Genomic DNA, 6000 nt, shown 5'->3' with positions numbered 1-6000 from the left:
GGGCTGGAAGCACCCAAAATGCGTGCTTGGGTTTGGCCATGGGCCGGCCTGGATTGAAAGGCGTTAAGCAGTTGGGCCAACGCTCCTTCCTCAGCTCTTCTAGCAATCCCTGCCTTAATAATAAGGATAAAAAGAGGGAGGAGACCACCGGAGCCTCCAGTGACTCGCAACTTTGTGCTTCCATTTCTCAGACTCTACAGCAGGAATGACCTTGCTTATTAAATGCAACAAGTGCTTCGCATCCATGACGATTATTACGGTATTCTTTAAGCGCCTACTATGTGCCGAGCACTGTTCTAGGCACTGAGGTAGATACGAGTTACTACAGTGCTCTGCACACAGTAAGCACTCAATAAATACGATTGATTGAATGAATGAATGAATGAATAGGAGCTAATCAGGTTGGACACAGTCCACGTCCCACAAGGGGCTCTTAGTCTGACTCTCCATTTTGCAGATGAGGTAACAAGCACAGAACAGTGAAGCGACTCGCCCAAGGTCACAGAGCAGCCAAGTGGCAGAACGGGGATGAGAACCCAGATCCTTCTGACGCCCAGGCTCTACCCACTAGGCCTCGCTGCTTCTCGAGTAGCACTTTGCGCTGGGAAAGATCATACAGGTGGAAATTAGACACGGTCCCGTGGCCCTCGGAGCTACGATCTAAAAATATAAACGGGGGGAGAGGGGACCTCTCGAGGGCCCCTCCTACTCCGGCCCGCCCCAAGACCCGCACGTACTTCACCCTCCTGAACCTCAAATGGCACTGAGGTGGCAGGTGGGTAAGCCTGGTTCCTCTGAGGGTCCTGCGGGGATCTCGCTCCGGCAGAGCCGGGCGGGGGCCGCCTCAGGAGCAGTTGGGGAAGGGTCTGGAGGGGAAAAGGGTTGGCTGGGTGGGGCTGTCCCTTGACAGAGCATGGTTCACATCACACAGACATCAGGCACTGCCTTGGGTTATGAACAGATAACCAATATTTACTTGGTACCGAGGTCTCAACTGTAACAGTCGTCGAACAACGGCAGGGAGGCAGCCAGGAGCACAGGGCTGAGAGTCAGGAGGGCTGGGTTTAATTCCCAGCCCTTCCACGGGCCTACCGTGGGACCTTGGGCAAGTCGCCACCTCTCTGGGCCTCGGCTTCCTCATCCGCAAATGGGGATGAGATAGATCGGGAGCCACGTGGGAGACAGGAACTCTGTCTCTTTTCGTAACTGCCCTAATGCTTAGCACATAGTCGACGCTTAGTAAATGCCACGATCATTAAACCAGACGCAGGAATAAATGCGCTATCCTGGTTTTGCACTTGTTCTCAACCTAAATCCAAGGATCCCCTGAAATATAACAGGGCTTCCCTAAGCAGTTCCCCTGTGGTCATACTGTCTCTGGCAGTTCAGCTTACTGGCCCACAGTGCCCTAGTGAAAAACCAGGTGCTGACTTCTTTTCCTTCTGGAAGCAGGGCTTACGTCCGGCCCAAACCCGTATCATAACACCTTTCCATCTCTTTGCTCAAATTTTCCCCCGAAAAGGGCTGCGTTCATTCAGCTGCTGAACCACTGCCCTTTAATGTGAAATTACTTTCCTTCATGGAGGGGCCCTGAGGGGCTAAGGACTTTGCCGGGGCTAGAGACTTCTGGAAACAATCCAATGATCTATGTGAAGGCCCTAGCCTTCCCAGACTGAAAAGTTGTAAGCCTTGCGGTCTCTCCTCATCGGGAAGCTTCTCCGCCCCGCACTTAGCTGGGGTCACCGAGTCTGTGGAAAGGCCGCTTTTCTTTCCATGAGGTTAATGCCATTGCATTCCTCCACCCATCCAAATGACCATGCCAAAGATGGGCTGCCCTGCATCGTAGCAGTAGTGGAAATTTTATTGATTTTATTGACTGTACTGAATGCTGGGAAAGAACACGCCGACTCTAGGTGGGGAGGGGAGCTCACTATCTAAAAGGGGTGGTCACTCCATGGGGGCCCTAGTCTCCCTCTTCCCGAGGGTCTGGCTGAGACCTGCGCCTCCATTTGAGGTTGAAATGGTGGTTTTCTGGTCTGTTGGCTCTTTAAAGCCTGTCCCCCTCCCATCCCCGAGACCTCCTAAAAGTCTTGCCCTCTTTTACCCCTGCACTCACAATGAAAAATTGGTACCCGTGGCTTCCGCCCAAATCGGACCAAATATCTCAGCGCTTAGAACAGGACCTGACACATAGTAAGCAGTTAACAAATACCATAATAATCATCTCACAGAATTCAAAACGCCAGCAGATTAAACGGCAATAGATTGGGGGCATTGCGGTCAATCGATGGCATTTACTGAGGACCTGAGTCCAGAGCAGATTAAAGAAGCAGTGTGGCCTAGTGGATAGACCGTGGGCCTGGGAGTAAAATCCCCGCTCTGCCACTTGTCTGTCGTGTGACCTTAGGCAAGCCATTTAAGTTTTCTGTGCCCTCAGTTACCACATCTGTAAAATGGGGATTAAGACTGTGAGCCCCATGTGGGACGCAGACTTTGTCCAACCTGATCAGCTCGTATCTACCCCAGGGCTTAGTACGGCCCCTGACACATAGTAAGCACTTAACTAATGCCATAAATAATAAGAGTAAAAAAAACACTGTATGAAACACTTGAAAAAGTACCACAGAAGCCAAACACGTGTTCCCTGCCCACAAGGAACTGGCAATCTAATCAAATTCCATTTAGCCACTGAACTTTTTTAAACCACGGAGAGTCCCTGTCAATGGGTGACTTTTCTCTGCAGCATTGGTTGCTATAGAACTAATGATATTTTGCAGGCTGGTAAACATTTTAATGGTCTGTTAATTTTTTTTTTTAAACTCATTTCAAGATTGCCCTGCAGGTTGCTATAAAAATATAAGGGGGCCCATGGAAGTCAATAAGGGCTGATTAGGTGACTCATCCTGTTGCTGATTTGGGAATCTCGGGCCTCTTTTCTGCTCAATCTATGACTTAGGGCTCTTGGATGATTTGCTATAAAGGTGCCCGGAAGAAAGTAGTAAGTCTACACAAACAATTAAAATTAGATTAGGATGAGGACTTGACAACATGTACTGGCCCTTACCCCTTCCAGACTGTTTGTTCTTCAGAAGCTAGTTTTTCACACATTTTTGTGACCTCTTAGTCAGAGGTCACAGTCATAGGTTCAGCTGGATATTTTGGGAGCTGCTCCATAAAAATCATTTCAGAACAAATACAGTACGGCCTGTCTGTCTGTCTCTCCACCCCTACGAGAAAAAGGAAAACTTACGACAGTTGAAGAGATGTATTTGGTTAAAGGATTTCTGTAAATCTCAACACCACGAGTCTAAGAAAAACCAAATGTAAAAGGTCAGGAAAACGTTCACTGATTTCTCTAATACTGCAAAACCACGTCAATTTAGAGCTCCAATACAGAAGCTGGGACCGTTCGGATCCGTGATGAATTCCCTGCTTCCTCCTTTCGCAAAGCTCCAGTTGAGCTGGGGATCGGGGCCCTGTGAGGAGTCAGCTGGGGAAACAGAGTACTTTCTGAATCTCCAGCTGACCTGTAATCAATCAAAAATACTTATTGCACGCAGAACACTGTACTAAGCACTTGGGAGAGTACGACAGACTTGATCCCCGACTTCAAGGAGCTCACAAACTAGCAGGGGAGACGGACGCTGAGATCGATTACAGATAGGAAGAAGTATTAGGGTTTAAAGATATGTACATAAATGCTATGGGGGTTGGGGGATGATCACCCCAGGGTTTAGGGAATAATAATTATTCTTATAATTGCAATAATAGTGGAATTTGTTAAGTACTTACTATGTGTCAAGCACTGTACTAAGCGCCGGGACAAATACAAGTTAAATAGGTCGAACCACAGTTCCTGTCCCACATGGGGCTCACGGTCTAAGGAGGAGGGAGAATAGGTATTGAATCCCCATTTTATAGATGAGGAAACTGAGGCACAGAAAAGTTAAGCAGATGAGAGGCAGAACCGGGATTAGAACCCAAATCCTCTGCCCCCCACGATGAGATACCTGTTCTCCCTTTTTAGACCGTCAGCCCCATGTGGGACAGGGACTGTGTCTGACCTGCGGCGTGGCTCAGCGGAAAGAGCCCGGGCTTTGGAGTCAGAGGTCATCGGTTCAAATCCCGGCTCTGCCAATTGTCAGCTGTGTGACTTTAGGCAAGTCACTTCACTTCTCTGGGCCTCAGTTACCTCATCTGTAAAATGGGGATTAAGACTGTGAGCCCCCCGTGGGACAACCTAATCACTTTATAACCTCCCCAGCGCTTAGAACAGTGCTTTGCACACAGTAAGCGCTTAATAAATGCCATTATTATTATTATTATTATATTGTATCTACTCCAGGACTTGGTACTTGCACACAGTAAGCGCTTAAATACCCCAGTTATTATTATTAGGAAAGCAACATGGACTATCGGATAGAGCAAGGACCTGGGAGTTGGAAGGATTTGGGTTCTAATCCCGGTTCTGCCACGACCTCACTCTAGACCGTAAGCTCACTGTGGGCAGGGAATGTGTTTATCGTTATATTGTAGTACAGTGCTTTACATACAGTAAGTGATCAACAAACACTACCGGATGAACTTCTCTGGGCCTCGGTTACCTCATCTGTAAAACGGGGATTAAGACTGGGAGCCCCATGTGGGACAGGGACTGTGTCCAACCTGATTAGCTTGTATCTCCCCCGGCGCTTAGAACAGTGCTTGACACATAGTAAGTGCTTAACAAATACCGTTATTATTATTACACTAATGGTTCTGAGCAGCATTACTCTGCACTCTCTCTCGTCCCTGCTAGTTGTATTCACTGGGAAGGGAGTGCAATGAACAAGTAGGAAGGCAGGGGTGACACACAATGCTAAACCAATCAATGCTGTTTATTGAGTGCGTGCTGAGCACTGTACTAAGCGCTTGCAAAGTATACGTGCGGGCTTCACCCACGCTAGACAACTACAGACAGTATCAAGGCTAGAACCCATGTCTCCCGAGTCCCAGGGCAGTGCTCTTACTACTGGACTAACGGCGGGGCTTTGAGCCCTGGAGATCGATTTAAGGAGACAGCTAGAGAAAGGCAAAAACCAGTAAACACAGACCAGAGAGCAGGGCCGGGCTGGCTTGGCAAAACTTGCCAGGAAATTCCTGGAAAGAAAGTTGGAGGGAGTGGGGAGTGGAGGGAGAATCTTTGGGAGTGTAAGTTTGCCTACTTCCAGCTGCCGCGCCTCACAGGCTCTGGAACGGCATAAAGAGTGGACAGTTCTGTCCTCTGACTTGCCCGCCATGGCCACGGATGGAGCCCAGATTTTACCTAGATTTTACCAGCATCCCAAAGGGCCAGTCCATCCCTGCCAGGAGGCTAACTCCAAACACAGTGCACACATATACATACACACGCACACACATACATAATAAACTTGCATTGAAAATACTACATCTACAAATCCGATTTCACCAATTCAGACTAGCCCACCCTCTTCGGTTAAATTAGTGGTTTTACTTATTGACTTTGTGATCAGGGGATTTCCACCAACTTTTTTCAAAACTATTTTCTAACGTCATTTTTGAGAATGTAGGGCAGCAGAGGTGGCCGGTATGTTTCCATGTTTTAAAACGTGTGACTACAACGAGAGGTGTAGAAATATCAAAAGGAAACCAAACACTGGATCAGCCCAACTATATCATGGAAGGAACCACCGCGGCACGCTAGAGGGTTGCAAGTGCTTGAGCCTCCAAGCCTGCCGTACCCACACCCCAACTCCTCCCGCTCCTTTGGGCGAGCGGGTGTCAGAGAGGGAAACCCTCGGCCAGGCCTCAGGCCCGTGGTTAAACGATCCCTCCACTAGCATTTAAAAATCGAGGCATCAGAGAAATTGGAAGTCCCTTGGCAAAGATGCTGGGGCCTTTCCCTCCCCTGCAAACATCGCTGGAAGCGGCTGAAGGAGAGGGGGAAAGGAGACAGTCAGGGAGAGGAGCACGCTCCACCGTCTCAGCGTTCTTGCCAAC

Source organism: Tachyglossus aculeatus, chromosome X2 (assembly GCF_015852505.1).
Source record: "Tachyglossus aculeatus isolate mTacAcu1 chromosome X2, mTacAcu1.pri, whole genome shotgun sequence".
Classification (NCBI taxonomy): Eukaryota; Metazoa; Chordata; class Mammalia; order Monotremata; family Tachyglossidae; genus Tachyglossus; species Tachyglossus aculeatus.
This window is presented reverse-complemented; position numbering follows the sequence as displayed.